The sequence below is a fragment of the Vidua macroura genome (assembly GCF_024509145.1).
Source record: "Vidua macroura isolate BioBank_ID:100142 chromosome W unlocalized genomic scaffold, ASM2450914v1 whyW_random_scaffold_30, whole genome shotgun sequence".
NCBI classification, from domain to species: Eukaryota; Metazoa; Chordata; class Aves; order Passeriformes; family Viduidae; genus Vidua; species Vidua macroura.
Window position 1 is genome coordinate 6,154,062 of NW_026530534.1, and position 26,685 is coordinate 6,180,746.

The window sequence follows — 26,685 nt, forward strand, 5'->3', positions numbered from 1 at the left end:
TCGGCAGGACGTTCGACCTTACCTCGGCAGGGAGACCAAGCTTCCCAAGCCTAGTAGGGTCAGGCAAGGGGGCTTGGCCGGCGTTCGAGTGTAAGTCTTGGCAGGACGTTCGACCTTACCTCGGCAGGGAGACGAAGCTTCCCAAGCCTAGTAGGGTCAGGCAAGGGGGCTTGGCCGGAGTTCGAGTGTAAGGCTCGGCAGGACGTTCGACCTTACCTCGGCAGGGAGACCAAGCTTCCCAAGCCTAGTAGGAGAGTCAGGCAAGGGGGCTTATCCGGAGTTCGAGTGTAAGGCTCAGCAGGACGTTCGACCTTACCTCGGCAGGGAGACCAAGCTTCCCAAGCCTAGTAGGAGAGTCAGGCAAGGGGGCTTGTCCGGAGTTCGAGTGTAAGGCTCGCCAGGACGTTCGACCTTACCTCACCAGGGAGACGAAGCTTCCCAAGCCTAGTAGGAGAGTCAGGCAAGGGGGCTTGGCCGGAGTTCGAGTGTAAGGCTTGGCAGGACGTTCGACCTTACCTCGGCAGGGAGACCAATCTTCTCAAGCCTAGTAGGGTCAGGCAAGGAGGCTTGGCCGGAGTTCGAGTGTAAGGCTCGGCCGGACGTTCGACCTTACCTCGGCAGGGAGACCAAGCTTCCCAAGCCTAGTAGGAGAGTCAGGCAAGGGGGCTTGGCCGGAGTTCGAGTGTAAGGCTCGGCAGGACGTTCGACCTTACCTCGGCAGGGAGACCAAGCTTCCCAAGCCTAGTAGGGTCAGGCAAGGGGGCTTGGCCGGAGTTCGAGTGTAAGGTTCGGCAGGGACGTTCGACCTGACCTCGGCAGGGAGACCAAGCTTCCCGAGCCTAGTACGGTCAGGCAAGGGGGCTTGGTCGGCGTTGGAGTGTAAGGCTGGGCCGGACGTTCGACCTTACCTCGGCAGGGAGACCAAGCTTCCCAAGCCTAGTAGGAGAGTCAGGCAAGGGGGCTCGGCCAGCGTTGGAGTGTAAGGCTCGGCCGGACGTTCGACCTTACCTCGGCAGGGAGACCATGCTTCCCAAGCCTAGGAGGGGCAGGCAAGGGGGCTTGGCCGGAGTTCGAGTGTAAGGCTCGGCAGGGAGACCAAGCTTCCCAAGCCTAGTAGGAGAGTCAGGCAAGGGGCCTTGGCCGGAGTTCGAGTGTAAGGCTCGGCAGGACGTTCGACCTTACCTCGGCAGGGAGACCCAGCTTCCCAAGCCTAGTAGGGTCAGGCAAGGGGGCTTGGCCGGCGTTTGAGTGTAAGGCTTGGCAGGGCGTTCGACCTTACCTCGGCAGGGAGACCAAGCTTCCCAATCCTAGTAGGAGAGTCAGGCAAGGGGCCTTGTCCGGAGTTCGAGTGTAAGGCTCGGCAGGACGTTCGACCTTACCTCGGCAGGGAGACCCAGCTTCCCAAGCCTAGTAGGGTCAGGCAAGGGGGCTTGGCCGGCGTTTGAGTGTAAGGCTTGGCAGGGCGTTCGACCTTACCTCGGCAGGGAGACCAAGCTTCCCAATCCTAGTAGGAGAGTCAGGCAAGGGGCCTTGTCCGGAGTTCGAGTGTAAGGCTCGGCAGGACGTTCGACCTTACCTCGGCAGGGAGACCAAGCTTCCCAAGCCTAGTAGGGTCAGACAAGGGGGCTTGGCCGGAGTTCGAGTGTAAGGCTCGGCAGGACGTTCGACCTTACCTCGGCAGGGAGACCAAGCTTCCCAAGCCTAGTAGGAGAGTCAGGCAAGGGGGCTTGTCCGGAGTTCGAGTGTAAGGCTCGGCAGGACGTTCGACCTAACCTCGGCAGGGAGACCAAGCTTCCCAAGCCTAGTAGGTGAGTCAGGCAAGGGGGCTTGGCCGGAGTTCGAGTGTAAGGCTTGGCAGGACGTTCGACCTTGCCTCGGCAGGGAGACCAAGCTTCCCAAGCCTAGTAGGAGAGTCAGGCAAGGGGGCTTGTCCGAGTTGGAGTGTAAGGCTCGGCAGGACGTTCGACCTTACCTCGGCAGGGAGACCAAGCTTGCCAAGCCTAGTAGGGTCAGGCAAGGGGGCTTGGCTGGCGTTCGAGTGTAAGTCTTGGCTGGACGTTCGACCTTACCTTGGCAGGGAGACGAAGCTTCCCAAGCCTAGTAGGGTCAGGCAAGGGCGCTTGGCCGGAGTTTGAGTCTAAGGCTCGGCAGGACGTTCGACCTTACCTCGGCAGGGGGACCAAGCTTCCCAAGCCTAGTAGGAGAGTCAGGCAAGGGGGCTTGGCCGGAGTTCGAGTGTAAGGCTCGGCAGGACGTTCGACCTTACCTCGGCAGGGAGACCAAGCTTCCCAAGCAGAGTAGGAGAGTCAGGCAAGGGGGCTTGTCCGGAGTTCGAGTGTAAGGCTCAGCAGGACGTTCGACCTTACCTCGGCAGGGAGACCAAGCTTCCCAAGCCTAGTAGGAGAGTCAGGCAAGGGGGCTTGGCCGGAGTTCGAGTGTAAGGCTCGGCAGGGACGTTCGACCTGACCTCAGCAGGGAGACCAAGCTTCCCAAGCCTAGTAGGGTCAGGCACGGGGGCTTGGCCGGAGTTCGAGTGTAAGGCTCGGCAGGACGTTCGACCTTACCTCGGCAGGGAGACCAAGCTTCCCAAGCCTAGTAGGAGAGTCAGGCAAGGGGGCTTATCCGGAGTTCGAGTGTAAGGCTCAGCAGGAAATTCGACCTTACCTCGGCAGGGAGACCAAGCTTCCCAAGCCTAGTAGGAGAGTCAGGCAAGGGGGCTTGTCCGGAGTTCGAGTGTAAGGCTCGCCAGGACGTTCGACCTTACCTCGGCAGGGAGACGAAGCTTCCCAAGCCTAGTAGGAGAGTCAGTCAAGGGGGCTTGGCCGGAGTTCGAGTGTAAGGCTTGGCAGGACGTTCGACCTTACCTCGGCAGGGCGACCAATCTTCTCAAGCCTAGTAGGGTCAGGCAAGGAGGCTTGGCCGGAGTTCGAGTGTAAGGCTCGGCCGGACGCACGACCTTACCTCGGCAGGGAGACCGAGCTTCCCAAGCCTAGTAGGTGAGTCAGGCAAGGGGGCTTGGCCGGAGTTCGAGTGTAAGGCTCGGCAGGACGTTCGACCTTACCTTGGCAGGGAGACCAAGCTTCCCAAGCCTAGTAGGAGAGTCAGGCAAGGGGGCTTGGCCGGAGTTCGAGTGTAAGGCTCGGCAGGGACGTTCGACCTGACCTCGGCAGGGAGACCAAGCTTCCCGAGCCTAGTAGGGTCAGGCAAGGGGGCTTGGTCGGCGTTGGAGTGTAAGGCTCGGCCGGACGTTCGACCTTACCTCGGCAGGGAGACCAAGCTTCCCAAGCCTAGGAGGGAAGTCAGGCAAGGGGGCTCGGCCAGAGATCGAGTGTAAGGCTCGGCAGGACGTTCGACCCTACCTCAGCAGGGAGACCAAGCTTCCCAAGCCTAGTAGGATCAGGCAAGGGGGCTTGGCCAGAGTTCGAGGGTAAGGCTCGGCAGGACGTTCGACCTTACCTCGGCAGGGAGACCAAGCTTCCCAAGCCTAGTAGGGTCAGGCAAGGGGGCTTGGCCGGAGTTTGAGTCTAAGACTCGGCAGGACGTGCGACCTTACCTCGGCAGGGAGACCAAGCTTCCCAAGCCTAGTAGGAGAGTCAGTCAAGGGGGCTTGGCCGGAGTTCGAGTCTAAGGCTCGGCAGGACGTTCGACCTTACCTCGGCAGGGAGACCAAGCTTCCCAAGCCTATTCGGAGAGTCAGGCAAGGGGGCTTGGTCAGCGTTGGAGTGTAAGGCTCGGCCGGACGTTCGACCTTACCTCGGCAGGGAGACCAAGCTTCCCAAGCCTAGTAGGAGAGTCAGGCAAGGGGGCTTGGCCGGAGTTCGAGTGTAAGGCTCGGCAGGACGTTCGACCTTACCTTGGCAGGGAGACCAAGCTTCCCAAGCCTAGTAGGGTCAGGCAAGGGGGCTTGGCCGGCGTTTGAGTGTAAGGCTTGGCAGGGCGTTCGACCTTACCTCGGCAGGGAGACCAAGCTTCCCAATCCTAGTAGGAGAGTCAGGCAAGGGGCCTTGTCCGGAGTTCGAGTGTAAGGCTCGGCAGGACGTTCGACCTTACCTCGGCAGGGAGACCAAGCTTCCCAAGCCTAGTAGGGTCAGGCACGGGGGCTTGGCCGGAGTTCGAGTGTAAGGCTCGGCAGGACGTTCGACCTTACCTCGGCAGGGAGACCAAGCTTCCCAAGCCTAGTATGAGAGTCAGGCAAGGGGGCTTGTCCGGAGTTGGAGTGTAAGGCTCGGCAGGACGTTCGACCTTACCTCGGCGGGGAGACCAAGCTTGCCAAGCCTAGTAGGGTCAGGCAAGGGGGCTTGGCTGGCGTTCGAGTGTAAGTCTTGGCAGGACGTTCGACCTTACCTTGGCAGGGAGACGAAGCTTCCCAAGCCTAGTAGGGTCAGGCAAGGGGGCTTGGCCGGAGTTTGAGTCTAAGGCTCGGCAGGACGTTCGACCTTACCTCGGCAGGGAGACCAAGCTTCCCAAGCCTAGTAGGAGGGTCAGGCAAGGGGGCTTGGCCAGAGTTCGAGTGTAAGGCTGGGCAGGACGTTCGACCTTACCTCGGGAGGGAGAGCAAGCTTCCCAAGCCTAGTAGGAAAGTCAGGCAAGGGGGCTTGGCCAGAGTTCGAGTGTAAGGCTCGGCAGGGACGTTCGACCTGACCTCGGCAGGGAGACCAAGCTTCCCAAGCCTAGTAGGAGAGTCAGGCAAGGGGGCTCGGCCAGCGTTGGAGTGTAAGGCTCGGCCGGACGTTCGACCTTACCTCGGCAGGGAGACCATGCTTCCCAAGCCTAGGAGGGGCAGGCAAGGGGGCTTGGCCGGAGTTCGAGTGTAAGGCTCGGCAGGGAGACCAAGCTTCCCAAGCCTAGTAGGAGAGTCAGGCAAGGGGGCTTGGCCGGAGTTCGAGTGTAAGGCTCGGCAGGACGTTCGACCTTACCTTGGCAGGGAGACCAAGCTTCCCAAGCCTAGTAGGGTCAGGCAAGGGGGCTTGGCCGGCGTTTGAGTGTAAGGCTTGGCAGGGCGTTCGACCTTACCTCGGCAGGGAGACCAAGCTTCCCAATCCTAGTAGGAGAGTCAGGCAAGGGGCCTTGTCCGGAGTTCGAGTGTAAGGCTCGGCAGGACGTTCGACCTTACCTCGGCAGGGAGACCAAGCTTCCCAAGCCTAGTAGGAGAGTCAGGCAAGGGGGCTTGTCCGGAGTTGGAGTGTAAGGCTCGGCAGGACGTTCGACCTAACCTCGGCAGGGAGACCAAGCTTCCCAAGCCGAGTAGGTGAGTCAGGCAAGGGGGCTTGGCCGGAGTTCGAGTGTAAGGCTTGGCAGGACGTTCGACCTTGCCTCGGCAGGGAGACCAAGCTTCCCAAGCCTAGTAGGAGAGTCAGGCAAGGGGGCTTGTCCGGAGTTGGAGTGTAAGGCTCGGCAGGTCGTTCGACCTTACCTCGGCAGGGAGACCAAGCTTGCCAAGCCTAGTAGGGTCAGGCAAGGGGGCTTGGCTGGCGTTCGAGTGTAAGTCTTGGCAGGACGTTCGACCTTACCTTGGCAGGGAGACGAAGCTTCCCAAGCCTAGTAGGGTCAGGCAAGGGGGCTTGGCCGGAGTTTGAGTCTAAGGCTCGGCAGGACGTTCGACCTTACCTCGGCAGGGAGACCAAGCTTCCCAAGCCTATTCGGAGAGTCAGGCAAGGGGGCTTGGCCGGAGTTCGAGTGTAAGGCTGGGCAGGACGTTCGACCTTACCTCGGCAGGGAGACCAAGCTTCCCAAGCCTAGTAGGAGAGTCAGGCAAGGGGGCTTGTCCGGAGTTCGAGTGTAAGGCTCGGCAGGACGTTCGACCTTACCTCGGCAGGGAGACCAAGCTTCCCAAGCCTAGTAGGAGAGTCAGGCAAGGGGGCTTGGCCGGAGTTCGAGTGTAAGGCTCGGCAGGGACGTTCGACCTGACCTCGGCAGGGAGACCAAGCTTCCCGAGCCTAGTAGGGTCAGGCAAGGGGGCTTGGTCGGCGTTGGAGTGTAAGGCTCGGCCGGACGTTCGACCTTACCTCGGCAGGGAGACCAAGCTTCCCAAGCCTAGTAGGGTCATGCAAGGTGGCTTGTCCGGAGTTCAAGTGTAAGGCTCGGCAGGACGTTCGACCTTGCCTCGGCAGGGTGACCAAGCTTCCCAAGCCTAGTAGGAGAGTCAGGCAAGGGGGCTTGGCCGGAGTTCGAGTGTAAGGCTCGGCAGGACGTTCGACCTTACCTCGGCAGGGAGACCAAGCTTCCCAAGCCTAGTAGGGTCAGGCAAGGGGGCTTGGCCGGAGTTCGAGTGTAAGGCTCGGCAGGACGTTTGACCTTACCTCGGCAGGGAGACCAAGCTTCCCAAGCCTAGTAGGAGAGTCAGGCAAGGGGGCTTATCCGGAGTTCGAGTGTAAGGCTCAGCAGGACGTTCGACCTTACCTCGGCAGGGAGACCAAGCTTCCCAAGCCTAGTAGGAGAGTCAGGCAAGGGGGCTTGGCCGGAGTTCGAGTGTAAGGCTTGGCAGGACGTTCGACCTTACCTCGGCAGGGAGACCAATCTTCTCAAGCCTAGTAGGGTCAGGCAAGGAGGCTTGGCGGGAGTTCGAGTGTAAGGCTCGGCCGGACGTACGACCTTACCTCGGCAGGGAGACCAAGCTTCCCAAGCCTAGTAGGAGAGTCAGGCAAGGGGGCTTGGCCGGAGTTCGAGTGTAAGGCTCGGCAGGACGTTCGACCTTACCTCGGCAGGGAGACCAAGCTTCCCAAGCCTAGTAGGAGAGTCAGGCAAGGGGGCTTGTCCGGAGTTCGAGTGTAAGGCTCGGCAGGGACGTTCGACCTGACCTCGGCAGGGAGACCAAGCTTCCCGAGCCTAATAGGGTCAGGCAAGGGGGCTTGGCCGGCGTTGGAGTGTAAGGCTCGGCCGGACGTTCGACCTTACCTCGGCAGGGAGACCAAGCTTCCCAAGCCTAGGAGGGAAGTCAGGCAAGGGGGCTCGGCCAGAGACCGAGTGTAAGGCTCGGCAGGACGTTCGACCTTACCTCAGCAGGGAGACCAAGCTTCCCAAGCCTAGTAGGATCAGGCAAGGGGGCTTGGCCAGAGTTCGAGGGTAAGGCTCGGCAGGACGTTCGACCTTACCTCGGCAGGGAGACCAAGCTTCCCAAGCCTAGTAGGGTCAGGCAAGGGGGCTTGGCCGGAGTTTGAGTCTAAGACTCGGCAGGACGTGCGACCTTACCTCGGCAGGGAGACCAAGCTTCCCAAGCCTAGTAGGAGAGTCAGTCAAGGGGGCTTGGCCGGAGTTCGAGTGTAAGGCTCGGCAGGACGTTCGACCTTACCTCGGCAGGGAGACCAAGCTTCCCAAGCCTATTCGGAGAGTCAGGCAAGGGGGCTTGGCCGGAGTTCGAGTGTAAGGCTGGGCAGGACGTTCGACCTTACCTCGGCAGGGAGACCAAGCTTCCCAAGCCTAGTAGGAGAGTCAGGCAAGGGGGCTTGTCCGGAGTTCGAGTGTAAGGCTCGGCCGGACGTTCGACCTTACCTGGGCAGGGAGACCAATCTTCTCAAGCCTAGTAGGGTCAGGCAAGGAGGCTTGGCCGGAGCTCGAGTGTAAGGCTCGGCCGGACGTTTGACCTTACCTCGGCAGGGAGACCAAGCTTCCCAAGCCTAGTAGGAGAGTCCAACAAGGGGGCTTGGCCGGAGTTCGAGTGTAAGGCTCGGCAGGACGTTCGACCTTACCTCGGCAGGGAGACCAAGCTTCCCAAGCCTAGTAGGAGAGTCAGGCAAGGGGGCTTGGCCAGAGTTCGAGTGTAAGGCTCGGCAGGGACGTTCGACCTGACCTCGGCAGGGAGACCAAGCTTCCCAAGCCTAGTAGGAGAGTCAGGCAAGGGGGCTTGGTCAGCGTTGGAGTGTAAGGCTCGGCCGGACGTTCGACCTTACCTCGGCAGGGAGACCTAGCTTCCCAAGCCTAGGAGGGAAGTCAGGCAAGGGGGCTTGGCCAGCGTTCGAGTGTAAGGCTCGGCCGGACGTTTGACCTTACCTCGGCAGGGAGACCAAGCTTCCCAAGCCTAGTAGGAGAGTCCAACAAGGGGGCTTGGCCGGAGTTCGAGTGTAAGGCTCGGCAGGACGTTCGACCTTACCTCGGCAGGGAGACCAAGCTTCCCAAGCCTAGTAGGGTCAGGCAAGGGGGCTTGGCCGGCGTTTGAGTGTAAGGCTTGGCAGGGCGTTCGACCTTACCTCGGCAGGGAGACCAAGCTTCCCAATCCTAGTAGGAGAGTCAGGCAAGGGGCCTTGTCCGGAGTTCGAGTGTAAGGCTCGGCAGGACGTTCGACCTTACCTCGGCAGGGAGACCAAGCTTCCCAAGCCTAGTAGGGTCAGGCACGGGGGCTTGGCCGGAGTTCGAGTGTAAGTCTTGGCAGGACGTTCGACCTTACCTTGGCAGGGAGATGAAGCTTCCCAAGCCTAGTAGGGTCAGGCAAGGGGGCTTGGCCGGAGTTTGAGTCTAAGGCTCGGCAGGACGTTCGACCTTACCTCGGCAGGGAGACCAAGCTTCCCAAGCCTATTCGGAGAGTCAGGCAAGGGGGCTTGGCCGGAGTTCGAGTGTAAGGCTGGGCAGGACGTTCGACCTTACCTCGGCAGGGAGAGCAAGCTTCCCAAGCCTAGTAGGAAAGTCAGGCAAGGGGGCTTGGCCGGCGTTCGAATGTAAGGCTCGGCAGGACGTTCGACCTTACCTCAGCAGGGAGACCAAGCTTCCCAAGCCTAGTAGGGTCAGGCAAGGGGGCTTGGCCGGAGTTCGAGTGTAAGGCTCGGCAGGACGTTCGACCTTACCTCGGCAGGAAGACCAAGCTTCCCAAGCCTAGTAGGAGAGTCAGGCAAGGGGGCTTATCCGGAGTTCGACTGTAAGGCTCAGCAGGACGTTCGACCTTACCTCGGCAGGGAGACCAAGCTTCCCAAGCCTAGTAGGAGAGTCAGGCAAGGGGGCTTGTCCGGAGTTCGAGTGTAAGGCTCGTAAGGACGTTCGACCTTACCTCGCCAGGGAGACGAAGCTTCCCAAGCCTAGTAGGAAAGTCAGGCAAGGGGGCTTGGCCGGCGTTCGAATGTAAGGCTCGGCAGGACGTTCAACCTTACCTCAGCAGGGAGACCAAGCTTCCCAAGCCTAGTAGGGTCAGGCAAGGGGGCTTGGCCGGAGTTCGAGTGTAAGGCTCGGCAGGACGTTCGACCTTACCTCGGCAGGAAGACCAAGCTTCCCAAGCCTAGTAGGAGAGTCAGGCAAGGGGGCTTATCCGGAGTTCGAGTGTAAGGCTCGGCAGGACGTTCGACCTTACCTCGGCAGGGAGACCAAGCTTCCCAAGCCTAGTAGGAGAGTCAGGCAAGGGGGCTTGGCCGGAGTTCGAGTGTAAGGCTCGGCAGGGACGTTCGACCTGACCTCGGCAGGGAGACCAAGCTTCCCGAGCCTAGTAGGTTCAGGCAAGGGGGCTTGGTCGGCGTTGGAGTGTAAGGCTCGGCCGGACGTTCGACCTTACCTCGGCAGGGAGACCAAGCTTCCCAAGCCTAGTAGGGTCATGCAAGGTGGCTTGTCCGGAGTTCAAGTGTAAGGCTCGGCAGGACGTTCGACCTTGCCTCGGCAGGGTGACCAAGCTTCCCAAGCCTAGTAGGAGAGTCAGGCAAGGGGGCTTGGCCGGAGTTCGAGTGTAAGGCTCGGCAGGACGTTCGACCTTACCTCAGCAGGGAGACCAAGCTTCCCAAGCCTAGTAGGGTCAGGCAAGGGGGCTTGGCCGGAGTTCGAGTGTAAGGCTCGGCAGGACGTTTGACCTTACCTCGGCAGGGAGACCAAGCTTCCCAAGCCTAGTAGGAGAGTCAGGCAAGGGGGCTTATCCGGAGTTCGAGTGTAAGGCTCGGCAGGACGTTCGACCTTACCTCGGCAGGGAGACCAAGCTTCCCAAGCCTAGTAGGAGAGTCAGGCAAGGGGGCTTGTCCGGAGTTCGAGTGTAAGGCTCGCCAGGACGTTCGACCTTACCTCGGCAGGGAGACGAAGCTTCCCAAGCCTAGTAGGAGAGTCAGGCAAGGGAGCTTGGCCGGAGTTCGAGTGTAAGGCTTGGCAGGACGTTCGACCTTACCTCGGCAGGGAGACCAATCTTCTCAAGCCTAGTAGGGTCAGGCAAGGAGGCTTGGCGGGAGTTCGAGTGTAAGGCTCGGCCGGACGTACGACCTTACCTCGGCAGGGAGACCAAGCTTCCCAAGCCTAGTAGGAGAGTCAGGCAAGGGGGCTTGGCCGGAGTTCGAGTGTAAGGCTCGGCAGGACGTTCGACCTTACCTCGGCAGGGAGACCAAGCTTCTCAAGCCTAGTAGGGTCAGGCAAGGAGGCTTGGCGGGAGTTCGAGTGTAAGGCTCGGCCGGACGTACGACCTTACCTCGGCAGGGAGACCAAGCTTCCCAAGCCTAGTAGGAGAGTCAGGCAAGGGGGCTTGGCCGGAGTTCGAGTGTAAGGCTCGGCCGGACGTTCGACCTTACCTCAGCAGGGAGACCAAGCTTCCCAAGCCTAGTAGGAGAGTCAGGCAAGGGGGCTTGTCCGGAGTTGGAGTGTAAGGCTCGGCAGGACGTTCGACCTTACCTCGGCAGGGAGACCAAGCTTGCCAAGCCTAGTAGGGTCAGGCAAGGGGGCTTGGCTGGCGTTCGAGTGTAAGTCTTGGCAGGACGTTCGACCTTACCTTGGCAGGGAGACGAAGCTTCCCAAGCCTAGTAGGGTCAGGCAAGGGGGCTTGGCCGGAGTTTGAGTCTAAGGCTCGGCAGGACGTTCGACCTTACCTCGGCAGGGAGACCAAGCTTCCCAAGCCTAGTAGGTGAGTCAGGCAAGGGGGCTTGGCCGGAGTTCGACTGTAAGGCTGGGCAGGACGTTCGACCTTACCTCGGCAGGGAGAGCAAGCTTCCCAAGCCTAGTAGGAAAGTCAGGCAAGGGGGCTTGGCCGGCGTTCGAATGTAAGGCTCGGCAGGACGTTCGACCTTACCTCAGCAGGGAGACCAAGCTTCCCAAGCCTAGTAGGAGAGTCAGGCAAGGGGGCTTATCCGGAGTTCGACTGTAAGGCTCAGCAGGACGTTCGACCTTACCTCGGCAGGGAGAGCAAGCTTCCCAAGCCTAGTAGGAGAGTCAGGCAAGGGGGCTTGGCCGGAGTTCGAGTGTAAGGCTCGTAAGGACGTTCGACCTTACCTCGGCAGGGAGACCAAGCTTCCCAAGCCTAGTAGGGGAGTCTAGCAAGGGGGCTTGGCCGGCGTTCGAATGTACGGCTCGGCAGGACGTTCGACCTTACCTCAGCAGGGAGACCAAGCTTCCCAAGCCTAGTAGGGTCAGGCAAGGGGGCTTGGCCGGAGTTGGAGTGTAAGGCTCGGCAGGACGTTCGACCTTACCTCGGCAGGAAGACCAAGCTTCCCAAGCCTAGTAGGAGAGTCAGTCAAGGGGGCTTATCCGGAGTTCGAGTGTAAGGCTCGGCAGGACGTTCGACCTTACCTCGGCAGGGAGACCAAGCTTCCCAAGCCTAGTAGGAGAGTCAGGCAAGGGGGCTTGGCCGGAGTTCGAGTGTAAGGCTCGGCAGGGACGTTCGACCTGACCTCGGCAGGGAGACCAAGCTTCCCGAGCCTAGTAGGTTCAGGCAAGGGGGCTTGGTCGGCGTTCGAGTGTAAGGCTCGGCCGGACGTTCGACCTTACCTCGGCAGGAAGACCAAGCTTCCCAAGCCTAGTAGGGTCATGCAAGGTGGCTTGTCCGGAGTTCAAGTGTAAGGCTCGGCAGGACGTTCGACCTTGCCTCGGCAGGGTGACCAAGCTTCCCAAGCCTAGTAGGAGAGTCAGGCAAGGGGGCTTGGCCGGAGTTCGAGTGTAAGGCTCGGCAGGACGTTCGACCTTACCTCAGCAGGGAGACCAAGCTTCCTAAGCCTAGTAGGGTCAGGCAAGGGGGCTTGGCCGGAGTTCGAGTGTAAGGCTCGGCAGGACGTTTGACCTAACCTCGGCAGGGAGACCAAGCTTCCCAAGCCTAGTAGGAGAGTCAGGCAAGGGGGCTTATCCGGAGTTCGAGTGTAAGGCTCAGCAGGACGTTCGACCTTACCTCGGCAGGGAGACCAAGCTTCCCAAGCCTAGTAGGAGAGTCAGGCAAGGGGGCTTGGCCGGAGTTCGAGTGTAAGGCTCGCCAGGACGGTCGACCTTACCTCGGCAGGGAGACGAAGCTTCCCAAGCCTAGTAGGAGAGTCAGGCAAGGGGGCTTGGCCGGAGTTCGAGTGTAAGGCTTGGCAGGACGTTCGACCTTACCTCGGCAGGGAGACCAATCTTCTCAAGCCTAGTAGGGTCAGGCAAGGAGGCTTGGCGGGAGTTCGAGTGTAAGGCTCGGCCGGACGTACGACCTTACCTCGGCAGGGAGACCAAGCTTCCCAAGCCTAGTAGGAGAGTCAGGCAAGGGGGCTTGGCCGGAGTTCGAGTGTAAGGCTCGGCAGGACGTTCGACCTTACCTCGGCAGGGAGACAAAGCTTCCCAAGCCTAGTAGGAGAGTCAGGCAAGGGGGCTTGTCCGGAGTTCGAGTGTAAGGCTCGGCCGGACGTTCGACCTTACCTCGGCAGGGAGACCAAGCTTCCCAAGCCTAGGAGGGAAGTCAGGCAAGGGGGCTCGGCCAGAGACCGAGTGTAAGGCTCGGCAGGACGTTCGACCTTACCTCAGCAGGGAGACCAAGCTTCCCAAGCCTAGTAGGATCAGACAAGGGGGCTTGGCCAGAGTTCGAGGGTAAGGCTCGGCAGGACGTTCGACCTTACCTCGGCAGGGAGACCAAGCTTCCCAAGCCTAGTAGGAGAGTCAGGCAAGGGGGCTTGTCCGGAGTTGGAGTGTAAGGCTCGGCAGGACGTTCGACCTTACCTCGGCAGGGAGACCAAGCTTGCCAAGCCTAGTAGGGTCAGGCAAGGGGGCTTGGCTGGCGTTCGAGTGTAAGTCTTGGCAGGACGTTCGACCTTACCTTGGCAGGGAGACGAAGCTTCCCAAGCCTAGTAGGGTCAGGCAAGGGGGCTTGGCCGGAGTTTGAGTCTAAGGCTCGGCAGGACGTTCGACCTTACCTCGGCAGGGAGACCAAGCTTCCCAAGCCTAGTAGGAGAGTCAGGCAAGGGGGCTTGGCCGGAGTTCGAGTGTAAGGCTGGGCAGGACGTTCGACCTTACCTCGGCAGGGAGAGCAAGCTTCCCAAGCCTAGTAGGAAAGTCAGGCAAGGGGGCTTGGCCGGCGTTCGAATGGAAGGCTCGGCAGGACGTTCGACCTTACCTCAGCAGGGAGACCAAGCTCCCCAAGCCTAGTAGGGTCAGGCAAGGGGGCTTGGCCGGAGTTCGAGTGTAAGGCTCGGCAGGACGTTCGACCTTACCTCGGCAGGAAGACCAAGCTTCCCAAGCCTAGTAGGAGAGTCAGGCAAGGGGGCTTATCCGGAGTTCGACTGTAAGGCTCAGCAGGACGTTCGACCTTACCTCGGCAGGGAGACCAAGCTTCCCAAGCCTAGTAGGAGAGTCAGGCAAGGGGGCTTGTCCGGAGTTCGAGTGTAAGGCTCGTAAGGACGTTCGACCTTACCTCGCCAGGGAGACGAAGCTTCCCAAGCCTAATAGGAAAGTCAGGCAAGGGGGCTTGGCCGGCGTTCGAATGTAAGGCTCAGCAGGACGTTCGACCTTACCTCAGCAGGGAGACCAAGCTTCCCAAGCCTAGTAGGGTCAGGCAAGGGGGCTTGGCCGGAGTTCGAGTGTAAGGCTCGGCAGGACGTTCGACCTTACCTCGGCAGGAAGACCAAGCTTCCCAAGCCTAGTAGGAGAGTCAGTCAAGGGGGCTTATCCGGAGTTCGAGTGTAAGGCTCGGCAGGACGTTCGACCTGACCTCGGCAGGGAGACCAAGCTTCCCGAGCCTAGTAGGAGAGTCAGGCAAGGGGGCTTATCCGGAGTTCGAGTGTAAGGCTCAGCAGGACGTTCGACCTTACCTCGGCAGGGAGACCAAGCTTCCCAAGCCTAGTAGGAGAGTCAGGTAAGGGGGCTTGTCCGGAGTTCGAGTGTAAGGCTCGGCCGGACGTACGACCTTACCTCGGCAGGGAGACCAAGCTTCCCAAGCCTAGTAGGAGAGTCAGGCAAGGGGGCTTGGCCGGAGTTCGAGTGTAAGGCTCGGCAGGACGTTCGACCTTACCTCGGCAGGGAGACCAAGCTTCCCAAGCCTAGTAGGAGAGTCAGGCAAGGGGGCTTGTCCGGAGTTCGAGTGTAAGGCTCGGCAGGGACGTTCGACCTGACCTCGGCAGGGAGACCAAGCTTCCCGAGCCTAATAGGGTCAGGCAAGGGGGCTTGGTCGGCGTTGGAGTGTAAGGCTCGGCCGGACGTTCGACCTTACCTCGGCAGGGAGACCAAGCTTCCCAAACCTAGGAGGGAAGTCAGGCAAGGGGGCTCGGCCAGAGACCGAGTGTAAGGCTCGGCAGGACGTTCGACCTTACCTCAGCAGGGAGACCAAGCTTCCCAAGCCTAGTAGGATCAGGCAAGGGGGCTTGGCCAGAGTTCGAGGGTAAGGCTCGGCAGGACGTTCGACCTTACCTCGGCAGGGAGACCAAGCTTCCCAAGCCTAGTAGGAGAGTCAGTCAAGGGGGCTTGGCCGGAGTTCGAGTGTAAGGCTCGGCAGGACGTTCGACCTTACCTCGGCAGGGAGACCAAGCTTCCCAAGCCTATTCGGAGAGTCAGGCAAGGGGGCTTGGCCGGAGTTCGAGTGTAAGGCTCGGCAGGACGTTCGACCTTACCTCGGCAGGGAGACCAAGCTTCCCAAGCCTAGTAGGAGAGTCAGGCAAGGGGGCTTGTCCGGAGTTCGAGTGTAAGGCTCGGCCGGACGTTCGACCTTACCTGGGCAGGGAGACCAATCTTCTCAAGCCTAGTAGGGTCAGGCAAGGGGGCTTGGCCGGAGCTCGAGTGTAAGGCTCGGCCGGACGTTTGACCTTACCTCGGCAGGGAGACCAAGCTTCCCAAGCCTAGTAGGAGAGTCCAACAAGGGGGCTTGGCCGGAGTTCGAGTGTAAGGCTCGGCAGGACGTTCGACCTTACCTCGGCAGGGAGACCAAGCTTCCCAAGCCTAGTAGGAGAGTCAGGCAAGGGGGCTTGGCCAGAGTTCGAGTGTAAGGCTCGGCAGGGACGTTCGACCTGACCTCGGCAGGGAGACCAAGCTTCCCAAGCCTAGGAGGGAAGTCAGGCAAGGGGGCTTGGCCCGCGTTCGATTGTAAGGCTCGGCAGGACGTTCGACCTTACCTCGGCAGGGAGACCAAGCTTCCCAAGCCTAGTAGGAGAGTCAGGAAAGGGGGCTTGGCCGGAGTTCGAGTGTAAGGCTCGGCAGGACGTTCGACCTTACCTTGGCAGGGAGACCAAGCTTCCCAAGCCTAGCAGGGTCAGGCAAGGGGGCTTGGCCGGCGTTTGAGGGTAAGGCTTGGCAGGGCGTTCGACCTTACCTCGGCAGGGAGACCAAGCTTCCCAAGCCTAGTAGGAGAGTCAGGCAAGGGGGCTTATCCGGAGTTCGACTGTAAGGCTCAGCAGGACGTTCGACCTTACCTCGGCAGGGAGACCAAGCTTCCCAAGCCTAGTAGGAGAGTCAGGCAAGGGGGCTTGTCCGGAGTTCGAGTGTAAGGCTCGCCAGGACGTTCGACCTTACCTCGCCAGGGAGACGAAGCTTCCCAAGCCTAGTAGGAGAGTCAGGCAAGGGGGCTCGGCCGGAGTTCGAGTGTAAGGCTTGGCAGGACGTTCGACCTTACCTCGGCAGGGAGACCAATCTTCTCAAGCCTAGTAGGGTCAGGCAAGGAGGCTTGGCGGGAGTTCGAGTGTAAGGCTCGGCCGGACGTTCGACCTTACCTCGGCAGGGAGACCAAGCTTCCCAAGCCTAGTAGGGTCATGCAAGGGGGCTTGTCCGGAGTTCGAGTGTAAGGCTCGGCAGGACGTTCGACCTTACCTCGGCAGGGAGACCAAGCTTCCCAAGCCTAGCAGGAGAGTCAGGCAAGGGGGCTTGTCCGGAGTTCGAGTGTAAGGCTCGGCAGGACGTTCGACCTTACCTCGGCAGGGAGACCAAGCTTCCCAAGCCTAGTAGGAGAGTCAGGCAAGGGGGCTTGGCCGGAGTTCGAGTGTAAGGCTCGGCAGGGAGACCAAGCTTCCCAAGCCTAGTAGGAGAGTCAGGCAAGGGGGCTTGGCCGGAGTTCGAGTGTAAGGCTCGGCAGGACGTTCGACCTTACCTTGGCAGCGGGACCAAGCTTCCCAAGCCTAGTAGGGTCAGGCAAGGGGGCTTGGCCGGCGTTTGAGTGTAAGGCTTTGCAGGGCGTTCGACCTTACCTCGGCAGGGAGACCAAGCTTCCCAATCTTAGTAGGAGAGTCAGGCAAGGGGCCTTGTCCGGAGTTCGAGTGTAAGGCTCGGCAGGACGTTCGACCTTACCTCGGCAGGGAGACCAAGCTTCCCAAGCCTAGTAGGGTCAGGCAAGGGGGCTTGGCCGGAGTTTGAGTCTAAGGCTCGGCAGGACGTTCGACCTTACCTCGGCAGGGAGACCAAGCTTGCCAAGCCTAGTAGCGTCAGGCAAGGGGGCTTGGCTGGCGTTCGAGTGTAAGTCTTGGTAGGACGTTCGACCTTACCTTGGCAGGGAGACGAAGCTTCCCAAGCCTAGTAGGGTCAGGCAAGGGGGCTTGGCCGGAGTTTGAGTCTAAGGCTCGGCAGGACGTTCGACCTTACCTCGGCAGGGAGACCAAGCTTCCCAAGCCTAGTAGGAGAGTCAGGCAAGGGGGCTTGTCCGGAGTTCGAGTGTAAGGCTCGCCAGGACGTTCGACCTTACCTCGCCTGGGAGATGAAGCTTCCCAAGCCTAGTAGGAGACTCAGGCAAGGGGGCTTGGCCGGAGTTCGAGTGTAAGGCTTGGCAGGACGTTCGACCTTACCTCGGCAGGGAGACCAATCTTCTCAAGCCTAGTAGGGTCAGGCAAGGAGGCTTGGCCGGAGTTCGAGTGTAAGGCTCGGCCGGACGTACGACCTTACCTCGGCAGGGAGACCAAGCTTCCCAAGCCTAGTAGGAGAGTCAGGCAAGGGGGCTTGGCCGGAGTTCGAGTGTAAGGCTCGGCAGGACGTTCGACCTTACCTCGGCAGGGAGACCAAGCTTCCCAAGCCTAGTAGGAGAGTCAGGCAAGGGGGCTTGGCCGGAGTTCGAGTGTAAGGCTCGGCAGGGACGTTCGACCTGACCTCGGCAGGGAGACCAAGCTTCCCGAGCCTAGTAGGGTCAGGCAAGGGGGCTTGGTCGGCGTTGGAGTGTAAGGCTCGGCCGGACATTCGACCTTACCTCGGCAGGGAGACCAAGCTTCCCAAGCCTAGGAGGGAAGTCAGGCAAGGGGGCTTGGCCGGAGTTTGAGTCTAAGGCTCGGCAGGACGTGCGACCTTACCTCGGCAGGGAGACCAAGCTTCCCAAGCCTAGTAGGAGAGTCAGTCAAGGGGGCTTGGCCGGAGTTCGAGTGTAAGGCTCGGCAGGACGTTCGACCTTACCTCGGCAGGGAGACCAAGCTTCCCAAGCCTATTCGGAGAGTCAGGCAAGGGGGCTTGGCCGGAGTTCGAGTGTAAGGCTGGGCAGGACGTTCGACCTTACCTCGGCAGGGAGACCAAGCTTCCCAAGCCTAGTAGGAGAGTCAGGCAAGGGGGCTTGTCCGGAGTTCGAGTGTAAGGCTCGGCCGGACGTTCGACCTTACCTGGGCAGGGAGACCAATCTTCTCAAGCCTAGTAGGAGAGTAAGGCAAGGGGGCTTGGCCGGAGTTCGAGTGTAAGGCTCGGCAGGGAGACCAAGCTTCCCAAGCCTAGTAGGAGAGTCAGGCAAGGGGGCTTGGCCGGAGTTCGAGTGTAAGGCTCGGCAGGACGTTCGACCTTACCTTGGCAGGGAGACCAAGCTTCCCAAGCCTAGTAGGGTCAGGCAAGGGGGCTTGGCCGGCGTTTGAGTGTAAGGCTTGGCAGGGCGTTCGACCTTACCTCGGCAGGGAGACCAAGCTTCCCAATCCTAGTAGGTGAGTCAGGCAAGGGGCCTTGTCCGGAGTTCGAGTGTAAGGCTCGGCAGGACGTTCGACCTTACCTCGGCAGGGAGACCAAGCTTCCCAAGCCTAGTAGGGTCAGGCAAGGGGGCTTGGCCGGAGTTCGAGTGTAAGGCTCGGCAGGACGTTCGACCTTACCTTGGCAGGGAGACCAAGCTTCCCAAGCCTAGTAGGGTCAGGCAAGGGGGCTTGGCCGGCGTTTGAGTGTAAGGCTTGGCAGGGCGTTCTACCTTACCTCGGCAGGGAGACCAAGCTTCCCAATCCTAGTAGGAGAGTCAGGCAAGGGGCCTTGTCCGGAGTTCGAGTGTAAGGCTCGGCAGGACGTTCGACCTTACCTCGGCAGGGAGACCAAGCTTCCCAAGCCTAGTAGGGTCAGGCACGGGGGCTTGGCCGGAGTTCGAGTGTAAGGCTCGGCAGGACGTTCGACCTTACCTCGGCCGGGAGACCAAGCTTCCCAAGCCTAGTAGGAGAGTCAGGCAAGGGGGCTTGTCCGGAGTTGGAGTGTAAGGCTCGGCAGGACGTTCGACCTTACCTCGGCAGGGAGACCAAGCTTGCCAAGCCTAGTAGGGTCAGGCAAGGGGGCTTGGCTGGTGTTCGAGTGTAAGTCTTGGCAGGACGTTCGACCTTACCTTGGCAGGGAGACGAAGCTTCCCAAGCCTAGTAGGGTCAGGCAAGGGGGCTTGGCCGGAGTTTGAGTCTAAGGCTCGGCAGGACGTTCGACCTTACCTCGGCAGGGAGACCAAGCTTCCCAAGCCTAGTAGGAGAGTCAGGCAAGGGGGCTTGGCCGGAGTTCGAGTGTAAGGCTGGGCAGGACGTTCGACCTTACCTCGGCAGGGAGAGCAAGCTTCCCAAGCCTAGTAGGAAAGTCAGGCAAGGGGGCTTGGCCGGCGTTCGAATGTAAGGCTCGGCAGGACGTTCGACCTTACCTCAGCAGGGAGACCAAGCTTCCCAAGCCTAGTAGGGTCAGGCAAGGGGGCTTGGCCGGAGTTCGAGTGTAAGGCTCGGCAGGACGTTCGACCTTACCTCGGCAGGAAGACCAAGCTTCCCAAGCCTTGTAGGAGAGTCAGGCAAGGGGGCTTATCCGGAGTTCGACTGTAAGGCTCAGCAGGACGTTCGACCTTACCTCGGCAGGGAGACCAAGCTTCCCAAGCCTAGTAGGAGAGTCAGGCAAGGGGGCTTGTCCGGAGTTCGAGTGTAAGGCTCGCCAGGACGTTCGACCTTACCTCGCCAGGGAGACGAAGCTTCCCAAGCCTAGTAGGAGAGTCAGGCAAGGGGGCTCGGCCGGAGTTCGAGTGTAAGGCTTGGCAGGACGTTCGACCTTACCTCGGCAGGGAGACCAATCTTCTCAAGCCTAGTAGGGTCAGGCAAGGAGGCTTGGCGGGAGTTCGAGTGTAAGGCTCGGCCGGACGTTCGACCTTACCTCGGCAGGGAGACCAAGCTTCCCAAGCCTAGTAGGGTCATGCAAGGGGGCTTGTCCGGAGTTCGAGTGTAAGGCTCGGCAGGACGTTCGACCTTACCTCGGCAGGGAGACCAAGCTTCCCAAGCCTAGTAGGAGAGTCGGGCAAGGGGGCTTGTCCGGAGTTCGAGTGTAAGGCTCGGCAGGACGTTCGACCTTACCTCGGCAGGGAGACCAAGCTTCCCAAGCCTAGTAGGAGAGTCAGGCAAGGGGGCTTGGCCGGAGTTCGAGTGTAAGGCTCGGCAGGGAGACCAAGCTTCCCAAGCCTAGTAGGAGAGTCAGGCAAGGGGGCTTGGCCGGAGTTCGAGTGTAAGGCTCGGCAGGACGTTCGACCTTACCTTGGCAGCGAGACCAAGCTTCCCAAGCCTAGTAGGGTCAGGCAAGGGGGCTTGGCCGGCGTTTGAGTGTAAGGCTTGGCAGGGCGTTCGACCTTACCTTGGCAGGGAGACCAAGCTTCCCAATCCTAGTATGAGAGTCAGGCAAGGGGCCTTGTCCGGAGTTCGAGTGTAAGGCTCGGCAGGACGTTCGACCTTACCTCGGCAGGGAGACCAAGCTTCCCAAGCCTAATAGGGTCAGGCAAGGGGGCTTGGCCGGAGTTCAAGTGTAAGGCTCGGCAGGACGTTCGACCTTACCTCGGCAGGGAGACCAAGCTTCCCAAGCCTAGTAGGAGAGTCAGGCAAGGGGGCTTGGCCGGAGTTCGAGTGTAAGGCTCGGCAGGACGTTCGACCTCACCTCGGCAGGGAGACCAATCTTCTACAGCCTAGTAGGGTCAGGCAAGGAGGCTTGGCGGGAGTTCGAGTGTAAGGCTCGGCCGGACGTTCGACCTTACCTCGGCAGGGAGACCAAGCTTCCCAAGCCTAGTAGGGTCATGCAAGGGGGCTTGTCCGGAGTTCGAGTGTAAGGCTCGGCAGGACGTTCGACCTTACCTCGGCAGGGAGACCAAGCTTCCCAAGCCTAGTAGGAGAGTCGGGCAAGGGGGCTTGTCCGGAGTTCGAGTGTAAGGCTCGGCAGGACGTTCGACCTTACCTCGGCAGGGAGACCAAGCTTCCCAAGCCTAGTAGGAGAGTCAGGCAAGGGGGCTTGGCCGGAGTTCGAGTGTAAGGCTCGGCAGGGAGACCAAGCTTCCCAAGCCTAGTAGGAGAGTCAGGCAAGGGGGCTTGGCCGGAGTTCGAGTGTAAGGCTCGGCAGGACGTTCGACCTTACCTTGGCAGCGAGACCAAGCTTCCCAAGCCTAGTAGGGTCAGGCAAGGGGGCTTGGCCGGCGTTTGAGTGTAAGGCTTGGCAGGGCGTTCGACCTTACCTTGGCAGGGAGACCAAGCTTCCCAATCCTAGTATGAGAGTCAGGCAAGGGGCCTTGTCCGGAGTTCGAGTGTAAGGCTCGGCAGGACGTTCGACCTTACCTCGGCAGGGAGACCAAGCTTCCCAAGCCAAATAGGGTCAGGCAAGGGGGCTTGGCCGGAGTTCAAGTGTAAGGCTCGGCAGGACGTTCGACCTTACCTCGGCAGGGAGACCAAGCTTCCCAAGCCTAGTAGGAGAGTCAGGCAAGGGGGCTTGGCCGGAGTTCGAGTGTAAGGCTCGGCAGGACGTTCGACCTCACCTCGGCAGGGAGACCAAGCTTCCCAAGCCTAGTAGGAGAGTCAGGCAAGGGGGCTTGGCCGGAGTTCGAGTGTAAGGCTCGGCAGGGACGTTCGACCTGACCTCGGCAGGGAGACCAAACTTCCCGAGCCTAGTAGGGTCAGGCAAGGGGGCTTGGTCGGCGTTGGAGTGTAAGGCTCGGCAGGACGTTCGACCTTACCTCGGCAGGGAGACCAAGCTTCCCAAGCCTAGGAGGGAAGTCAGGCAAGGGTGCTCGGCCAGAGATCGAGTGTAAGGCTCGTCAGGACGTTCGACCTTACCTCAGCAGGGAGACCAAGCTTCCCGAGCCTAGTAGGGTCAGGCAAAGGGGCTTGGCCAGAGTTCGAGGGTAAGGCTCGGCAGGACGTTCGACCTTACCTCGGCAGGGAGACCAAGCTTCCCAAGCCTAGTAGGAGAGTCGGGCAAGGGGGCTTGGCCGGAGTTCGAGTGTAAGGCTCGGCAGGACGTTCGACCTAACCTCGGCAGGGAGACCAAGCTTCCCAAGTCTAGTAGGAGAGTCAGGCAAGGGGGCTTGGCCGGAGTTTGAGTCTAAGGCTCGGCAGGACGTTCGACCTTACCTCGGCAGGGGGACCAAGCTTCCCAAGCCTAGTAGGAGAGTCAGGCAAGGGGGCTTGGCCGGAGTTCGAGTGTAAGGCTCGGCAGGACGTTCGACCTTACCTCAGCAGGGAGACCAAGCTTCCCAAGCCTGGTAGGCTCATGCAAGGGGGCTTGTCCGGAGTTCAAGTGTAAGGCTCGGCAGGACGTTCGACCTTGCCTCGGCAGGGTGACCAAGCTTCCCAAGCCTAGTAGGAGAGTCAGGCAAGGGGGCTTGGCCGGAGTTCGAGTGCAAGGCTTGGCAGGACGTTCGACCTTACCTCGGCAGGGAGACCAAGCTCGCAACGCCTAGTAGGAGAGTCAGGCAAGGGGGCTTGGCCGGAGTTCGAGTGTAAGGCTGGGCAGGACGTTCGACCTTACCTCGGCAGGGAGAGCAAACTTCCCAAGCCTAGTAGGAGAGTGAGGAAAGGGGGCTTGGCCGGAGTTCGAGTGTAAGGCTCGGCAGGACGTTCGACCTTACCTCAGCAGGGAGACAAAGCTTCCCAAGCCTAGTAGGGTCAGGCAAGGGGGCTTGGCCGGAGTTCGAGTGTAAGGCTCGGCAGGACGTTCGACCTTACCTCGGCAGGGAGACCAAGCTTCCCAAGCCTAGTAGGAGAGTCAGGCAAGGGGGCTTATCCGGAGTTCGAGTGTAAGGCTCAGCAGGACGTTCGACCTTACCTCGGCAGGGAGACCAAGCTTCCCAAGCCTAGTAGGAGAGTCAGGCAAGGGGGCTTGTCCGGAGTTCGAGTGTAAGGCTCGCCAGGACGTTCGACCTTACCTCGCCTGGGAGACGAAGCTTCCCAAGCCTAGTAGGAGAGTCAGGCAAGGGGGCTTGGCCGGAGTTCGAGTGTAAGGCTTGGCAGGACGTTCGACCTTACCTCGGCAGGGAGACCAATCTTCTCAAGCCTAGTAGGGTCAGGCAAGGAGGCTTGGCCGGAGTTCGAGTGTAAGGCTCGGCCGGACGTACGACCTTACCTCGGCAGGGAGACCAAGCTTCCCAAGCCTAGTAGGAGAGTCAGGCAAGGGGGCTTGGCCGGAGTTCGAGTGAAAGGCTCGGCAGGACGTTCGACCTTACCTCGGCAGGGAGACCAAGCTTCCCAGGCCTAGTAGGAGAGTCAGGCAAGGGGGCTTGGCCGGAGTTCGAGTGTCAGGCTCGGCAGGGACGTTCGACCTGACCTCGGCAGGGAGACCAAGCTTCCCGAGCCTAGTAGGGTCAGGCAAGGGGGCTTGGTCGGCGTTGGAGTGTAAGGCTCGGCCGGACATTCGACCTTACCTCGGCAGGGAGACCAAGCTTCCCAAGCCTAGGAGGGAAGTCAGGCAAGGGGGCTCGGCCAGAGATCGAGTGTAAGGCTCGGCAGGACGTTCGACCTTACCTCAGCAGGGAGACCAAGCTTCCCAAGCCTAGTAGGATCAGGCAAGGGGGCTTGGCCAGAGTTCGAGGGTAAGGCTCGGCAGGACGTTCGACCTTACCTCGGCAGGGAGACCAAGCTTCCCAAGCCTAGTAGGTGAGTCAGGCAAGGGGGCTTGGCCGGAGTTCGAGTGTAAGGCTTGGCAGGACGTTCGACCTTACCTCGGCAGGGAGACCAAGCTTCCCAAGCCTAGTAGGAGAGTCAGGCAAGGGGGCTTGTCCGGAGTTGGAGTGTAAGGCTCGGCAGGACGTTCGACCTTACCTCGGCAGGGAGACCAAGCTTGCCAAGCCTAGTAGGGTCAGGCAAGGGGGCTTGGCTGGCGTTCGAGTGTAAGTCTTGGCAGGACGTTCGACCTTACCTTGGCAGGGAGACGAAGCTTCCCAAGCCTAGTAGGGTCAGGCAAGGGGGCTTGGCCGGAGTTTGAGTCTAAGGCTCGGCAGGACGTTCGACCTTACCTCGGCAGGGAGACCAAGCTTCCCAAGCCTAGTAGGAGAGTCAGGCAAGGGGGCTTGGCCGGAGTTCGAGTGTAAGGCTCGGCAGGACGTTCGACCTTACCTCGGCAGGGAGACCAAGCTTCCCAAGCCTAGTAGGAGAGTCAGGCAAGGGGGCTTGGCCGGAGTTCGAGTGTAAGGCTCGGCAGGACGTTCGACCTTACCTCGGCAGGGAGACCAAGCTTCCCAAGCCTAGTAGGAGAGTCAGGCAAGGGGGCTTGGCCGGAGTTCGAGTGTAAGGCTCGGCAGGGACGTTCGACCTGACCTCGGCAGAGAGACCAAGCTTCCCGAGCCTAGTAGGGTCAGGCAAGGGGGCTTGGTCGGCGTTGGAGTGTAAGGCTCGGCCGGACGTTCGACCTTACCTTGGCAGGGAGACCAAGCTTCCCAAGCCTAGGAGGGAAGTCAGGCAAGGGGGCTTGGCCGGCGTTCGAGTGTAAGGCTCGGCAGGACGTTCGACCTTACCTCGGCAGGGAGACCAAGCTTCCCAAGCCTAGTAGGGTCAGGCAAAGGGGCTTGGCCAGAGTTCGAGGGTAAGGCTCGGCAGGACGTTCGACCTTACCTCGGCAGGGAGACCAAGCTTCCCAAGCCTAGTAGGAGAGTCAGGCAAGGGGGCTTGGCCGGAGTTCGAGTGTAAGGCTCGGCAGGACGTTCGACCTTACCTCGGCAGGGAGACCAAGCTTCCCAAGCCTAGTAGGAGAGTCAGGCAAGGGGGCTTGGCCGGAGTTTGAGTGTAAGGCTCGCCAGGACGTTCGACCTTACCTCGGCAGGGGGACCAAGCTTCCCAAGCCTAGTAGGAGAGTCAGGCAAGGGGGCTTGGCCGGAGTTCGAGTGTAAGGCTCGGCAGGACGTTCGACCTTACCTCGGAAGGGAGACCAAGCTTCCCAAGCCTAGTAGGGTCATGCAAGGGGGCTTGTCCGGAGTTCAAGTGTAAGGCTCGGCAGGACGTTCGACCTTGCCTCGGCAGGGTGACCAAGCTTCCCAAGCCTAGTAGGAGAGTCAGGCAAGGGGGCTTGGCCGGTGTTCGAGTGCAAGGCTTGGCAGGACGTTCGACCTTACCTCGGCAGGGAGACCAAGCTTGCAAAGCCTAGCAGGAGAGTCAGGCAAGGGGGCTTGGCCGGAGTTCGAGTGTAAGGCTGGGCAGGACGTTCGACCTTACCTCGGCAGGGAGAGCAAGCTTCCCAAGCCTAGTAGGAGAGTCAGGCAAGGGGGCTTGGCCGGAGTTCGAGTGTAAGGCTCGGCAGGACGTTCGACCTTACCTCGGCAGGGAGACCAAGCTTCCCAAGCCTAGTAGGGTCAGGCAAGGGGGCTTGGCCGGAGTTCGAGTGTAAGGCTGGGCAGGACGTTCGACCTTACCTCGGCAGGGAGACCAAGCTTCCCAAGCCTAGTAGGAGAGTCAGGCAAGGGGGCTTGTCCGGAGTTCGAGTGTAAGGCTCGCCAGGACGTTCGACCTTACCTCGCCAGGGAGACGAAGCTTCCCAAGCCTAGTAGGAGAGTCAGGCAAGGGGGCTTGGCGGGAGTTCGAGTGTAAGGCTTGGCAGGACGTTCGACCTTACCTCGGCAGGGAGACCAATCTTCTCAAGCCTAGTAGGGTCAGGCAAGGAGGCTTGGCCGGAGTTCGAGTGTAAGGCTCGGCCGGACGTTCGACCTTACCTCGGCAGGGAGACCAAGCTTGCAAAGCCTAGTAGGAGAGTCAGGCAAGGGGGCTTGGCCGGAGTTCGAGTGTAAGGCTGGGCAGGACGTTCGACCTTACCTCGGCAGGGAGAGCAAGCTTCCCAAGCCTAGTAGGAGAGTCAGGCAAGGGGGCTTGGCCGGAGTTCGAGTGTAAGGCTGGGCAGGACGTTCGACCTTACCTCGGCAGGGAGACCAAGCTTGCCAAGCCTAGTAGGGTCAGGCAAGGGGGCTTGGCTGGCGTTCGAGTGTAAGTCTTGGCAGGACGTTCGACCTTACCTTGGCAGGGAGACGAAGCTTCCCAAGCCTAGTAGGGTCAGGCAAGGGGGCTTGGCAGGAGTTTGAGTCTAAGGCTCGGCAGGACGTTCGACCTTACCTCGGCAGGGAGACCAAGCTTCCCAAGCCTAGTAGGAGAGTCAGGCAAGGAGGCTTGGCCGGAGTTCGAGTGTAAGGCTCGGCAGGACGTTCGACCTTACCTCGGCAGGGAGACCAAGCTTCCCAAGCCTAGTAGGAGAGTCAGGCAAGGGGGCTTGGCCGGAGTTCGAGTGTAAGGCTCGGCAGGACGTTCGACCTTACCTCGGCAGGGAGACCAAGCTTCCCAAGCCTAGTAGGAGAGTCAGGCAAGGGGGCTTGGCCGGAGTTCGAGTGTAAGGCTGGGCAGGACGTTCGACCTTACCTCGGCAGGGAGAGCAAGCTTCCCAAGCCTAGTAGGAGAGTCAGGCAAGGGGGCTTGGCCGGAGTTCGAGTGTAAGGCTGGGCAGGACGTTCGACCTTACCTCGGCAGGGAGACCAATCTTCTCAAGCCTAGTAGGGTCAGGCAAGGAGGCTTGGCTGGCGTTCGAGTGTAAGTCTTGGCAGGACGTTCGACCTTACCTTGGCAGGGAGACGAAGCTTCCCAAGCCTAGTAGGGTCAGGCAAGGGGGCTTGGCCGGAGTTTGAGTCTAAGGCTCGGCAGGACGTTCGACCTTACCTCGGCAGGGAGACCAAGCTTCCCAAGCCTAGTAGGAGAGTCAGGCAAGGGGGCTTGGCCGGAGTTCGAGTGTAAGGCTCGGCAGGACGTTCGACCTTACCTCGGCAGGGAGACCAAGCTTCCCAAGCCTAGTAGGAGAGTCAGGCAAGGGGGCTTGGCCGGAGTTCGAGTGTAAGGCTCGGCAGGACGTTCGACCTTACCTCGGCAGGGAGACCAAGCTTCCCAAGCCTAGTAGGAGAGTCAGGCAAGGGGGCTTGGCCGGAGTTCGAGTGTAAGGCTCGGCAGGGACGTTCGACCTGACCTCGGCAGGGAGACCAAGCTCCCCGAGCCTAGTAGGGTCAGGCAAGGGGGCTTGGTCGGCGTTGGAGTGTAAGGCTCGGCCGGACGTTCGACCTTACCTCGGCAGGGAGACCAAGCTTCCCAAGCCTAGGAGGGAAGTCAGGCAAGGGGGCTTGGCCGGCGTTCGAGTGTAAGGCTCGGCAGG